Raw genomic sequence first — 15,824 nt, 5'->3', positions numbered from 1 at the left:
ATTTATGTTTCTTTTTTTTGATTCTTTCCTTTGGGAAAAAAAATATTGCCATACAGATAAGGGTAAGATAGGAAATACAGACACAGTGAATACAATGTTTGCTGTGTCTATCAGATAACATCTCCATATGAGAGGAACTTTGCTGTTTGTTACACAACGGTACATTCTCTTTAAGTTGAAGAAACAGCTCAGGACTTGACTGCAAGGGGTATATTCTTTTTTTCCTGTGGACAATGATGCCTCAAACAGAAACAAGCAAATGAACATAGATTTCTCAGACATATTAGAAGAAATATTGAACAGTAACACAAAAAATAAGTACAGTTAGTGCAGAACGGTGATAAGAAAAGGTACGTGTAATGTTCAAAATTTAATGCTAAACAAATAGTATGGATAGCTTCTAAAAAAGTTACAAAGAATTAAAGAATGGAAAAGGCACTGTTTTCTTTTGATTCAGTTCAAGGTAAGGAAGTAATTTGCTTTTATTGATGCTGAATAAGCAGATCCAAAGCCTCTCTTTACTAAACGTTTTATACCTTGTTTTTAACTATTGTTTCTCTTATCCTTTWAGACATATTTGACTATGTCATGTTTATGTGTTATTTAATTAATTGTAGGTGCATTCATTAGTAAATTGAATACTGATAAAGAGCATAGCTCAGCATCAGTGCTTTGATATTGTGCTAAAATTTTGGAATACAGTGTTAATTTGAGAATTCCTGGCAATTATGGAGGTATGCTTTGTGGATTGCATGAAAATGTCTTTTTCTATTAACGTATTCTTCTGGAATTTGTGTAAGAAGAGGTAAGGTTCTCAACTGACATAAATGGACCCTCAAGGAAATTAAGTTAGGTTATACTACTGAATGTCTGCATCATTACATCTGTTTCTTAAATATTTGCAGTATAGTTCAGCTGCATCTTTTAGCATATGTGGAATCCATATCTAACAATCAGTGCCTAGTTTGCTGATCCACCTCAGTGCCTCAGATATTATATACCCTTCACAATCAGTAGAAGTGATTGAAAGCAGATCATGGAAGCCTTCACTAGGCAGGATGTTTTATAAATACCTAAGTGTGATTAAAATGTCTGCTATAAATAGTCCAACAGCTCTCACATTAAACTGCCAGCTGAAGGGCAACTGAAGGACATAATGGAAAGTAAATTTCACTGAGAATATTTTAACTAGGGCTCTTGGCTTTTCAATACATTAAATCAGTTTGAAACATCTATAGGATGTGTTAAATACCTAGCAAGCTAAGGGAATCCTAAGTTGTTGAACATGATATTTGGGGCTCTAGGGGGCACAGTAGTACTGTAAATGCAGACAGTGAAGGGTACCTCTAATAGTCACGTTATGGCTGAGAAATCAAGAACTGTGAAGATAGGGTGTCATCAGATTAGTTCATCCTTAACTCTCATCCTTGAAATAAGTCCTTCCTYTGTATCAGCAATTATTTGTAATAGGTGGAGCTTATGAGTGCAAACTAAGTGGTTCTAGGTGAATCCTAGAGTTGAGGTTGCTACCTGCTTTCTATTGGAAAAAAAATTTTGGTTGCTTTTAAGTGCATGAGAATGTAGTGATTTAAGCTGAAATTCTGTCTGCTGTATACCTGTCTGAAATTGGGAGTTTATGGTGACTTAAGCTAAAAAATTTCATTTTCAGAAGTCATGGAAAATTGTTTTGTTTTGCCATGTTAAACATTTCTTGTAAGAAGTGACACTGAAAAACAGTAATGCTTCTAGGCTCTGAAGCATAGACCTGAYGTTTGACAGATCAGTTGTACGATGGGATATTTTTGACGGCCTAGTAAAAAGCCCAATTGTAAGCTTTTGACTAGTGTTGTCACTTGCTCAGTAGAGACTTGAGTACTTGCTACTGTGACTGCTGAATTCTCTGGGAATTGAGCTGCGCTAYCCTATGTCTATGGTCACACAGTTCCTTGTGCTGTGCCCCAAAGGGGCTGCTACCTCTCCTCCCAGCTGTCCTCCCACGACTTTCATAGGCCTTGGTGAGCAGGAGATTGTCTCTGCTGGGCTCTTAGGTTTTTCCTAAAAAAGGTGTAAAGATGCCAGAAGAGATGGATAGGAGGGAAAACTGTATGAAGAAAAGTGTGAAACATGTGAAGCATGGATGTACAAGAGTAAAGAGGAAGGATACAGGAGGTAGACAGGGGAGGTGGAAGGAAGAAATTTGAGGGTAAGGGTGGATTGCGTAGGAGTATTGGGAGCAGCATGAGCAAACCACTTAACACCGGTCTTTGCACTCATTTACATCCTTGTGTACCTCCCCCTTTTCTTCTTCTTTCCTCTTGATGTCCAGCTTAAAGTCTGTTGTCCAGTTTGTGAAAATGTTGTGTAGTCACAGCTGCAAATTGACGGTAGTTGTAACTTAGCTCATGTAATATTTTTTTGAGGTACAGGGAGAAATTAGATTTTAGAGATTACAAATTTAGCACACAAAACAGTGGATAGTCTTAATTTTTCTGTACTTTTGACCCTCAGATTTTAAAGGGGATGACACAGAATAATGAAGTGATTTCTTTTTTCTTTTAATGAATATTGAATTTCACTACAGAAATAATAATAAAAATCTAAAGTCCACTTAAACAAAAAGCAGACCTACGAAAATAACTCCYCTCACAAACCCCCCAAAGTTCACAGGAACTGTATTTCCTTCCTTATATCAATATATGTGAGAACTTTAATTAATAAATTAGCTGTTACTATTAAACTAAGATGCTTTTTACTTTCAGTTTATTTTCCTTAGTTCTTTTTCACAGGGAGGTCACAATTCTTGTTTTTCTATCTGTCCTGCAGGATATGTTTGTAAGTAGAAACACCTGGTCCAAAGCCTACAATGTAAATTGAGCACTAATTGACTGTTGTTGCAGAGAGGAGGCTGTTTTGGAAAATGAGCAGACCCTCAGTATTATTTGATTACCTCATATCAGGTAATGTGTGAGTGTGTCAGTAAGTCTGCCTTTGAGCCAATGTGTTGTCTTCAAACATGGAATTGCATCAAAACATCTTTTGATGGTAGACTGGGTATCTGGTTAGACTGGGATCAGAAATTCCTTATATGCCTTGAAAAGGACCAGCAAGTAGCCAGCAGTATGCAGCATGAGGCATTTAGGTTTCCAGTTTCTCAGTCCTTCCAGCAAGCTCTTCTCATTTAATTACCTGTTAGTTATTTGATGATGAGTTTGCATGCTGCTTGGGAGTTCATCCATGATGCTTCTCATTCAGTAGTCTGTCTTCCATTTTTATGAAAGCGGCAGGAGTTCATGAAGTTAGTCCAAAGCAACTGATAGTTAAACGAGAATGTACTTGTGATGTCTTCAGTTATTGAAATGGAATTTGGATTGTGCTCTCCTTTTAAAAATAAATGATGAGAAAATTTCTTTTGTAGTCCTTGAAGTAGTTAGCACAGAGATGGACAGATTAGTGTGAGTAGTTCCATGCTGTCAATACTAAAGAATAGCAGCATTGCCTTTGCTCAGGGATAAGTGGTGAAATTGTGCTATGCAGTCACAGCAAGTGGAGAGAGTCTCTTCTATTGCAAAAACAGTATGTTTAAAAAACAAAACAAAACAGAAATCCTTCAGTRCCTTATTTCCAACTAATTTGAATAGCTGTATGCCACAAGTTGGATATGCTGGTTTCATAGGCAGAGCTTGAAGACTGTATATTCCTACATATGTATGTTCCTTCTAGTTATGGTAGCATCACTAAACACAAATCAAATCTGTCATAAAGGATACTGTTTCCTTTGCTACCTAGATTGTTGTGACATTAAGGATTTCTAAACACACTTGAGCACGTAGAAGAGACTTGTATTTACCATCCTGATTGTGGACAACCTGCTAACAGGGGTGGGGCATTGCTGCAATGTTGAATATTCTGTGGCTGTCAGTTTTTGTTGTCTTCTCTACAGCAAGGGTAAGTTTGAGTCAGTCAGCAGTTCCTTTACCACTAAGAAAACTTCAGCAAGTATGTTTGTTTTCTCAGTTGATCCAAACAAGCTATGACATTGGTGCTATTTTTTGAAGAGCTCTTTATCACAGCCTCTCTCAGATGTAAAGTGGAACGTTAGTTGCACAAAAAGTTTTCAAGTCAGTGAACTTCTGATTTTTAATGTGTTGTTTTCTGTTTTACAGAAAACGCCTAGCTTTCTGGGATTTTTGTATTTTACTTGTCTCCTTGTCTCTCCTGTTTTAAGTTCAACAGCTTTCAGCTTCGGCTTGTATAGATCACCTCTGAGTACACTTTTCACTGAAAATCTACACTAGAGACAACATTATTCTATGAATTGTATTAAAATATTATCTGAATATTTTTCATTTCTTTACTTAGCAATTATTTATGTTACTTTTCTCAGTTACTGTAATTATACCTGTTCCCCTCATTGGTATAAACTTGCTTCCTTCCTAAGCTATATGCTTAATTGACTGAGCTACAATGTGAATTGCTGAAGCAAGATATTTTGAAATAGGCCACTAAAATTCTGAATAAGACTATCTATGTTATTCTATAATGAAATAACAGAAGATATGAATTACAGACATTTTGTTTATATTGCAGCTAGAAATACGGTTAAAACAAAACACCAGGATCAGATTTAGCAGTAGGATAGCTRTTTAAAAGTTTACTGTCCACAGAAATTCTGTGCTATAGTCATTATGTATTTCTGTCAGTAAATACAGTTGCTAGAATACTTGTGGAAAATAAGCAAAGACTGGCATAAGCAAGATTGTAGCCAGTGTTTGTTGGACTGTGTTTTTATGTTGCATGGTTGTTTGAAACAGGTATGCTTGTGAGCAGTGCCTGGAGTGGTACACACAGGCACCCCATCTCACTTTGCAGATTTTGCACTGCACATTCTGTAACATTTGCAACATAAATGATACTACTAAACCTGATATTCTTGCAGTGTCCCTGGCTTTCATCCCCCTGTCTTGTAAATGGGGAGACTAAGGTAGAGGAAATTTATAGCTTATCTAAATCTACACAGGAGAGTTAAGGCATGGCTGCGCATAACCTTCCTGGCACCTGGTCTCTCTCATGACAGCCACAGAACTAAACTTTGTCTGACTTCATTGTTCTTTTTGAGGAACATTGGGACATACCACAAAAGGCTGAGCACTTTTACTAAGCAGAGATGACATTTAATACAACGCTAATCTGAATGAATACTTGAAAATAGTGTTTCTGAGTTTCTGCTGGAGAGCTGTTTCCAAGTTTTTCCCAATGCAATATGGTTGAAATCTGTCATCAGTGATGCACAATGTTTATAAGAAGGGGCCTCTTATTCCCTCTTCACCTCCTCCTCGCTTGAATTGAGCATCACGTAGGATTGTAACTATTTTTTGTGAATCCCTTTATTATCCGTGTCAGAGAGTTTTCCCATAGCTAAGTACAAGACATATTCAAACGTTTGCATTATACATGAGAAGTAAAAAATGTTTTGTTTTCTCTTGTTAATTTTGTGGTGTATGTTGCCAGCACTTAGGTCACAGCAGTGCTTGGTTTGGCAAATCAGTCTTCTCAGTGAGAGCTGTGAGAGCTGGTACTGAGTACCTGTGTGTTACACTGAAGCAATACCCAGAAATGGAACAGGCATCACATCTTGCAGCTAAGTGTAGTCCATTAACTGTCACTGTACACGAGTGGAAAAGGCAGTCAAGTAACTGACCAAGAAGAGAACAGGAAACAAACCTATTTCTTTCCTTCCAGAAAGAACCTAAACAATTTTGTAAATGACTTTTGTCAAAATGTTAAAAAGTAGTACTTGGCTCCCCTGTAATCAGCAGCACTGTAAGCATGTGCTTACACTATAAAATGAGGCTTGGAACAAAAATATCTAACCCAGTAGAAGTAGCAGGCAGAGTGTCTGTTAAGCCCAACATACTGCGTGTTTACCAGTCAAGCTGTGTTCACCCAGCAATCTGTCTGAGTCGGGCTGCATTGTGTGCAAACATCTCAGGGTCCTTGTTTCCCCCAGACTTCCTGTGGGGGGAGTGAATTTCGATCWGTCTGTGCCTTCTGTGTACACTGTGAAGCAGCCAGTGCGAAGATGAGGAAGAGGATTTTGCTTCTGTGCTCGTTAGTTGTAAGGAGATATGCTTATTATAATACCAACACTTAATATTCTTGTATGCCAGAGCCCTTAGGGGCCAAAGCCTCTGTATGCATAACTCTGCTGGATTTATTACACTTGGTTGAATCTGAGCCTTTCTCTGATGCTAATATTCTAGTTTCATGTCTCTTAATGGTATAAGACACTATCCTGGTTTCTTAYTTTTTCTTTTTATTATTACTTGACAGTAATTCACTCTCCCACACTAAAGATAATTGATGTACTGCATCCAGAATTCAGTATAGGCTGTGTTGCATTATAAAACCACAGCATGACATGACGGCAGTATGGATGTTTCTTTTATGAAAAATGCAGAGACTAGCCATGACCATGGGGAGGTCAAGTGGTTTGGAAGAATTCAGGATCCTTTGCCTCTTCCCATTTCTGAAACTATGAAGAAWACAGTTCAGTTGAGTTTGAATGCTGTCTCAATTTTTTTCCCCCTTTATTAATGAACCAGTTGGTCACTGAAGATCATCTTTATCCCTAGCTTTCCAAGATAGTTATGGTGCATCAGTAATCAAAAATAGCAATGAAACATTTTGTGATATTGTGTTGGAAAAATAAAGTATATTCGTGTATAAAGGATTCTAAGAATGCTGAGATGATCTAAACATGTATCTGTACATATTTTTTTTCTAACTAAAGTGACCTGCATCTTTATAATGTAAAATCTATCATGACATAACTAATGGGACAGTACCAGACTTACTAGCTTGACAAAACATGAAATTAACTGCAAACTGCATTATTGTTTGCAGTTGATTGAATTGTATTGATGGAGCAGACCTACCACARTGCTTTGTATTGTACCATGACTGTCCTGGCTGTTTACTTGTTTACCTTCCACTTCTTTTCTTATCCTGACCAAATGGCATCACTTCCATGTGATGCTGGCAAGGGAGCTGGCATGTTTGCATTTTGATATTCCTGGAGGTGTACGTTCTGTTAGAGCAGTGAGTTGCTTGAGTCCCTGGGCCTTTGGGGAGAAGTTATGATGTGTGCATAGTCTATTTGGGGATCACTGGATAAAYTGTTTTGCAAAGTCATTGCTAAACAGGTGGCTGGGAAGGTGCTGTCCAGTGCAGAAATGAAAACAAATTGCTGAAATGAGTTCAGGGAAAAGCCGAGGTCTAAAACAGGATAGCATGCCACCATCCCCTGCTTGTCAAGRGCTGGGACAGGTTCCTCCTTCCTCCAAGGTACCCGTTTGGTTCCCAGGAAGGACCATGCTAACAGTGAGATTGCCAAGCCTGAAGCTGAATGGAAAGGAAAGCAAGAATACTTCTTAAAGACAAGATTTCTTTTCTCTGCTACCCCAAGAATTGAGGATGCATGCATGGTTACCAGCTCTTTGGAGGAGACTTTAGCCATTGTCTCCTGTTGTACTTCTGATTAAATTCTGCTATGAGCAAAAATAATTATGTGATTATGTAATAATATAATTATAATAATGTATTACATAATACTCTGTAATATAGTGGAGTTTTGCTTTGTTTTACGTGTTCTTCGAATATAGTTGCTTGGGATATATATGAACTTGATCTTTTTTAGGCTGTTAGCTGAGTAGGYTTTGGGCCATCCTGTTTCCCCTAACTACACTTTCAAAGTAGCCCCAGAGGGTGTGTGTTCCAACTCGTCTATTCTCCTGCATCGTAGGAGATCCTTTGTAGTCAAAGGATCCTTGAACCTGGGAAACAGAACATTAATTGTGGAGAAGGTGGCACTTAGACCCCAAGGCTGTCTTTCTTATTCCCCTTGCCATCATTTTTTGTTGTGACCAKATGTTGTATCCCTCAGCACCACTGTTCTGCTGTTGTGTATTCATGTAATATAAATCCATTGTTTCTGATCCCTGCCAAGAAGGACTCGTGGGACTCATGTCTTGCAGTTTTTTTTGTCTTGGGTTTAAATAGTAAGTCTTTTAAAACTGCATTTGTACACTYAGGGGTCTGATAAGAAGAGATTTGACAATACCACTTTTGCTCAGTCCCTGCATTAGGTTATCACTGTTGCARTGTCCCATCTACTTCTAACAGTGGCTCTTTATTTGTAGCACAGTTTATACATGGCTGTGTTGGAGATGAGAGAGTCAAAGACAAAAAGACTTTAGCATGAAGCTTGAACTGTAAAGTACTTTTTTGTTCATCCTTGTTTATGCATCTGAAGTAAAGTTAATAGGTTTTGTGGTATATTTCTCAGGRAGAAACAGTCCATTTTCTATACATTGACCTTCACTTCTGTGCAATAAGCTGGTACCTAGCTGGTGCCCATTTAACTGCCATTTGAGCTGAGGAATTTCTGTCAACTTGAACAATTTTCACTGGGCTGAATCTTTGCTTATAGAATATTGTGATCATCTCCTTCAGCTGTTATCTTGAACATAATATATGTGTATATTCTTGTTGTAAGCAGGAAGGTTTGAGCTAGGTACAGGAGGAATGGTAAAAATTAGTGTATTGTGTTTGAGGTCAGACTAGATGATCTAATGAYTCTGGCTTGGCTTTAAATTTTATCAACCCATTGAAATAATTTTACTTGAAATCAATGGGACTACTCATATGCTTAAATTTAAGCACCTGTATAAACTTTTCCACAAATCAGGATGTGAGTCAGCACATAGTCATAGGGTTGTATTATTATTTTTTTAATATTACCAAATAAATAATTTTTCAGCACTGACATTTTTGTTGTAAGCATTTTCCTGCTGTGCTTTATTGAACTATCTTGATGCTGTCAGATATTGAACTTTGATTTCTTAATTCATTTTGTCTGGGTTTTGTGTTTCCTCTCCCCCAGTTCTACTTGTTGATTGAGATGGTACCACAGACTGCACATATGTCCTCAAAAATCTTACTTTGACTGTGTCCAGACAGACRTACTGGTACTTCCAAGTCTCAACTGGCTGTTTCATTAGTATTAGCAGGCTTGACTGTGACTTGGGAATACAAAGCTCCCTTGTAAGAGTCTCTGATACAGTGGAACAGGGGTTTAGGGAGAAATTAAGGTACTTATCCCAGAGCAACTGCATGAGGAATAATAAATCCTACTAAATCTGAGCAAGCTTTGGGTAAAGGCATAGCATAGTTTGTCTGTCACCTGAAGTGCATTATTTTTTTAAGTCATATGATTTCTCTTTCAGACAATCTGAGCTTTCCTGGAGCCAGAAACATAGGCTGCCACAGAAGAGTGACAGTTGACTGAAGTATTTGATGAGGCTACTGCTTCTTTTTATCTCTTGCCAAAATAATGGCAGATTAAAAAGCAAGTGAAMCTCCACTTCCCTGTGATATATCAAATTCTCCTATTTAATTTTTTTAGGAGACTTAATAATCCCAATTCTATTAGTACTTGTGCACACAGAAAAGTGTTTATATACAGAGAATCTCTTCAAGAGTAGTTAGGCTATAGCATGTAATAAGATTTTATGAAGTGGAGGGGTATAAATTTATTCTAAAGCCTTCTGGAATGATTTGCATCTTCAAGACAAAACTCTGTTTTCAAGCTTTGGACTCATGAACTTTTGAACACAAAGCCTTGTGAATTCTTGTAGTTTTGAAACAAATCTTTTTATATACGTGTTCCACTTCTTCCCTCCTCCTCACTCCCTCCCTCCCCAAACCACTAGTTTTGCAATTACARGTCTATATAAGACTAGTTTTGTTTTTTTCTACTAGGCTTACTAACTCTCACAGTTGCAGAGGCAAGCTTGAAAGCACTGGTTATAAGATCTCAAAGGGACAAAGATAKAAAATACGTATTATTTTTAAGCCAGTGTATTTCTAAGTCGATCTTTGGAAACGGCAGTGTACATTTTGAGCACCACATGCTGTACTGCTCTTGTGTTATACCTGATTCTGAATTGCTTTAAGCTTGTCCTGAATGCTGAAATGGGAGAAGSAATTGAAGAAGGGGTAAGACAGTTTCAAAGTGCTGTCAAAATCCCCATACAACAGACTGAGAAACTGAAAATAGTGAGTAGGCAGTGGAGTAGGCTGTCCTTATCTTCTGAAGGCAAATTCTGTTCTCACTGATGTGTATGAGTATTGCCTTCAGTGGGTTTGCATCTGTATCTGTCATCCAAATTTCTYCTCTTAATTCTCCTTTGTTAAGTATATAAATTTATTAGGAGTATTAATTAGGCAATTTCTAAATACCATCTATAATATCTTTCACACGGATAAATGTGAAACTGCTTCTGTACRTTATATTTTCACTTTTTGCCATATAATTACATTATAAATGGCTGATTTGAAAGTGATCTTCATACATCTAGACAATGGTTTGTTGTGTTACACACATGCAGTGATATCTATCTTTGAAATAACTTTATGGTGAGTGTTGTAGACCAGAATTGTTCTGAATGATCTAGTGTTTACTGCYCAGTTGCACTGCACTAGCTGTGCTACTGACGTCTCTTTGGAATGATTGCTTTTGCAGAAATTGCGACACTWCTTTGGTTGGATGAGTGTTTATGCTCAGATTTGCCTGCCTTCCTCCCCTCCATCCTACAAGTTGTACTAAAGCTTATTTGGTATAACAACTTAATGTTACGATTTTTTAATTAAAAACCCTTAAAATTCGGATCACAGATTTTTTGTGTCGGTAAATCTGTTAATGAAGTTGAGAGCAGGAAAGTTAAGTGAATGAGAGCAAACTGCACTAGTAACTGAAATTGTAGTCTAGAGAGCTTTCTCTTGAAAGTATCTGTAGAGGCTACTACTATAACTCTCATTTCAAGTGCTTCATACTTCACAAGAGCAACCTAATAACCTCTTGGAAGTGAGAAACCCTGAAGAATTGAGTACTTTGAAATCAGACAGAGTGCCTGATCCTTTCTATGAGCATTGACTAACATCTGCTTCACTGGAATTGCTGCTTGGCACCTCCCAGGATCAGGTTTACAGCTGACTGCTGCTGTTTACAATTGTCCTATCGCAGCTTTTCACCTACATGGGTATCTGCAGACATCCTGCCTTGTTATCTTCACCATAACAGACTCTAAACATAATAGCATCCTACGGGGATACAGTAGAACAGCAACACACCACACTTCCCTTTTGCTCACCAGCAACATTTTACAATAAACTACTAATCCTAAGCAAAATTTGAATAACAAATGAGTAATCTGAGTAGCATCTGAGTAGTGGTAATAACACAAGTGAAACTAGTATAAAGGTTATTCCCATAGCTAATTCAAAGAAGGTGAAAATCCCATCCTTCTACACACACATGGGGGGATGGAGTTTGAATCTAGTGTTATACAGTTTCTGTCCTCTTGCCTTGAAATCGTGACAGCATTCACTTTGTTAGAAGAGTAAAGGGGCTGTTTGAAATTGAAGAAAACAAACATAAGCTTAAAATAATTTCTTCTCTTACCCTATTCAAAACCTGTCTTGTTGGGGGTAATTCAGTTAACTGATATGATGTGTAGACTGGTATATCTTAAAATTTAGCTCTTTACAGATGATGTCATGACAGCATATTTGTGTATAGTATCTAAAAACAAACGGATTAGAAAATTCTACTGTCATTCTGCTGTCAGTTTAAATTAGACTCAGAATCACAACTCTATACTTCTGCAGTACAAAAATGCAACAAATCGTATATTCATATAAATATATATTTATATATATATTCACTTTTATGCACACCCACACAATTACTTGTCATAATAAATGCTAAAACTCTAGGAACTGTCATGTGCTTTCATTCTAGCTAAATTCCTATCTTCAAATATGCTTCATGTATACCATGAAGTTTGATTAAATTAAAAGAGTAAATTCTAATTTTAATTATATTCATACATTTTAATTACAATTATGTATTTACATGTTTATATGTATTTATATGTTTATTTGATCTAAATTAACACATCCGGTATAAATGTATGTTGTATATATGTCTGTTTCTTCTCTCCCAACCTCCCGAATCAATATATTTAACTTAACATAGCATTAACTTCATTACTTTTCTTTGAGGCAGATAGTTTCCATCAACATTTCTTTAGTACTCAATCATAGATTGTAAACTGAGCAAAACACAGATGAGGAAAGCAGCAAAATTAACTTGTGAATATATGGCAAAGATTTCTGTTGCTTAAGGAAAGCTCCTGAAGAATCTGTTGTAGAATTCAATTTCCCTACTGACATCTCATTGAAATGATCGCTTTTGCAGAAATTGTGACACTTCTTTGGTTGGATGAGTGTTTATGCTCCGATTTGCCTTCCTTCCTCCCCTCCATCCTATGAGTTGTACTAAAGCTTTTTCTTTATAACAACTTAATGTTAAGGGTTTTTAATTAAAAACCCTTAAAATTCAGATCACAGATTTTTGGGTAGCTTTCCTGAAGTAGCTTTATCTTACAATTCCTCCTCCAAAGGTTATTCTGTTTTCATGTACTAGTCTGGCCACATTTAGAAAGACGTTAAGAATACAGCAATCAGAAATACCGAAAGAAGCCACTTACCTTAATTTGACAGGTATCTAACTTGCAATGCACTCGTTTATCCAAGATTTCTCCTGTCTCCACAACGTTGAGATGCTGAAATTATTTTCTGCCCAGCAGTGTCCCATATGCTCCTGGCAGAGCTCTGGAGAGAGGGGAAGGAGCGTGCTCTGGTCACTCCCAGCCGCTTCACTGAGGCTGAGGCTCYTCTGAGCTCAATTAGTTCTAGATTGTTTGGCTAAATGGCAGCCACACTTCCTTCTATTCTTTCCCAACTTAGTTTTCCTGCCTCCAGTGGTGCTTTTTCCTTTCTTTGGGCTATAAATAGGCCTGCCACAACAGGGTCTGTAGCAGTAAGGAAGGCAGGAAATGCATTTAAACAAAGGAAAGATCTTGGGGGGGGGTTTGCCCCCCCCCCTTAAAAATAAGCCGAAGAATTTGCTAAAGATTGCTCTGCGGGCACTGATTGCTTACATGAAACGAACGATTGTTCTGAAATGTTGTAGGATGTCGTCTTTTGTAATCTAAAAAAGAATGGCGATACGTAGTAATACTAGGCCTTTTGACCTCAATTGCTTCACTAATTATCACTTTGCTTAAATGTGTAATTTTGATTAAAGCTTTGAGAAGCATGTGAGGGACTGGAGAGTTGAAAGAAATTTTTTCTTTGACTTAAAAAGAAAAAGATAGCTGGCATGTGTTCTAGGACAGCAAAATATGTCCTACAGGAGGTGCAGATCTTGCATGCTCACTTTAGTTTAAAATCATATTTTTTTCTTCAAAAGAGAATCATTGTTTCCTCAGACTAGTTTCTTCCTCAGTGAAAATTATCCTGCAGTCTCAGCCCAGAGCATAAGACTTGGAAATGCTTAAGTAAACTAAATGCATATACATAGAGGGAAACTTGCACATATATTCTGTCAGGAAGGCTGTGCAGCTATAGCTCTTGAATAGCTGAATTGTCAAATCCATTCATTGGAGCCAAAAAAAAAAAAAAAAAGCTTTTGATTGGTTTTGGGTCAGATTTCTGAAAAGGAACTTTCCAATTTTAATTAATTTTCAATTTACTAGGTTTTTAAATATATATATTGTATCCAAGGCCCTGTTAAAAAGATTAAACCATTTTCACATCATGATCAGTTAAGATGGTAATATGTAACCATATCTACCTGATTATCTGTTTTCCTTATTCCTGCATCTTCTGCTGTCTGAGGCCTGAGAAACAGTACAACTTTCCTTCAATTTATAGAAATTAGGAAAACAGCTGTAAAAATGCTTTCTGCCCATCTTTACTGTGGTTGGCTTCATGTTCGAATAACACTGTGCTTTTGAAGATGGTTAAGATTGTGATGTGTAGTCTGAAATAGGTGATATTCTAAAGGGAAGGTAGAGATATGAGAGAGGTGTTGCTATGTGGAAAAGGTTTTTTTTCTTCTATTTGAGATTTGTAGGCAAGACTCGTGTGTGAATTCTGCTAAAAGTGATGGGAGTTAAGGATCTGAGACATCTGAAGAATTTGGAAAATTTTAAACCCTTTGTTTCATATATATTATGTAGGCAACAACCATAACTGCTAGTATGGTGTCTTATATACGAATTTGCAAACTTCTGTAGTTCTAGGTAGACTAGATGCCAGAGGAATTTAAATAAAAATAAATAACAGCTTCAGGAAAATGCCTGCCTGGTTGAGAACTTTACAAAGAGCCTGTTTCTCACGACACAAATCCTGCTTGTGCTAGTTTTGCTGATACCCTCTCTTTCAAAGACACTTTTTCTCAGTGTCAGTCAAAATATCTCCAAAGTGTTAAAAATATAATGCAGGGTTGAAGCAAGTTTCCCCTCCCCTGGCAGCCTGACTTTGGATGCTTGCTAGAAACTTTCATCCCTCATGCAAGCTTTTTTGCTCCCACTTTTTGTAATCTTAAGGAGAAAGCCTTTCTTGAAAGGCCTGGTGAGGGATGCTTCAGGCTTCCACTTCAGAGTTTGCTTTGGAATCAAATAGCTGTGGAGCCACAAGAGAGCCAGGAACTGGGTGAGTTGTGAGGACAGATGCTTGTAAGATCCAATGACATTTTTCAGTGTCAAAGTAGAAGAGTTGTATTTGGTCTGACAATCCCATTTTTGCTAATCTGTCTTGCACACTAGATGCTGGTACAACTACTGGCTGCAGGAGCAGCTGTGGAGTAGCACTTGGTGCCTGTATGCTGCAGGGAGACATCAGGTCCCTTGGAATTCAAAGCACCTGGTCTTCACAGCTCATTTACACTCTGCCCCTGAAATACATGCATGTGTGCTTGTGTTAAGGACATCATAAACTCATGTCAGCCTGTTCCTGTGGGGAGAATGATGGCTTCTTCTCTACAGGAAACTGGGTGAGCTATTGAATGGCACCATGAAAAAACTACTGCTTTGTGCTGGACTCTTCAGTTGGACTCTGCACAGGTCATTTTAATTTTTACCAAAAGTGAATCTAAATGGTTTGATACAGTTTGCCCCTTAGTGCTGATTCTTGTCTTGGTTCTAGCTTTACATCTGGCTTTTCACAGTTAAAATGATAAAAATGGTATCCAGATTTTCCCATTAAATTTGAATGTGGAAGCTTTTCAGAAAAGCATTCAAGATAATAGGCTGAAATATCTGAGTCTTCTCCTCTGCTCTTAAACTGTCACTGCCACTGTGCCCTGCTGCTCTTTCCACTGGCATCAGTGGGCGTGTGTTTGACATGAGGGTCCTATTCAGTGTGAGCAAGGCAGTATGATCTAGTTTGTGGTGTCTATAATTTATTAAATAGCTTGAATTAGTTACAGTATTGTTCCTGTCCCTCTTTCCCCCTCAGTTGTTTCCCTGGTCCCTACGTTTTACAGCACTGTCCAACATGTTGCAAGTAGTAACTTTTCCTGGTAAAGCTGTGTTGAGGAGGAAGCAATTTTTATGTTGTATGGCTCATCTTAGGCTACCTGACTTACGGCCGTGGAAATCACTTGTCTCAGAAGTATCAAGTGAATTACAAGGACACATGTCTCCATTTTGATTTCTGATCATGTTAAACAGATTACCAGATGGTGTCTCTGGACTGCAGTGCGGGCTGTGGGCCAGATCTCCAACTTCTACAAATAGGTGTTGCTTTGTCAACTTCAGTGAAGCGACGCTGATTTGAACTGTCTTGGGGAAGCTGGCTCATTGGTTTTAATGGATCTGTGCCAGTTTATAACTGCTGAGGAACTATGAGTTTAA

The 15,824-nt window shown here is 37.7% G+C and overlaps 1 long non-coding RNA gene across 1 annotated transcript in view; it reads right to left on the bottom strand.

Annotated features, from left to right (window-relative positions):
* The window catches only part of LOC146597989 (uncharacterized), a 33,940-nt gene extending 21,117 nt beyond the window's left edge, over window positions 1-12,823 (bottom strand). The window contains exon 1 of the long non-coding RNA XR_014895363.1: window positions 12,612-12,823. This is a non-coding gene — a long non-coding RNA (uncharacterized LOC146597989). The remainder of the gene's footprint in view (window positions 1-12,611) is intronic.
* Between the last annotated feature and the right edge of the window lie 3,001 nt (window positions 12,824-15,824).

This window comes from Rhea americana, unplaced genomic scaffold (genome assembly GCF_003343005.1).
Source record: "Rhea americana isolate MKP2758 unplaced genomic scaffold, rheAme1 scaffold_173, whole genome shotgun sequence".
NCBI classification, from domain to species: domain Eukaryota; kingdom Metazoa; phylum Chordata; class Aves; order Rheiformes; family Rheidae; genus Rhea; species Rhea americana.
This window is presented reverse-complemented; position numbering and strand designations above follow the sequence as displayed.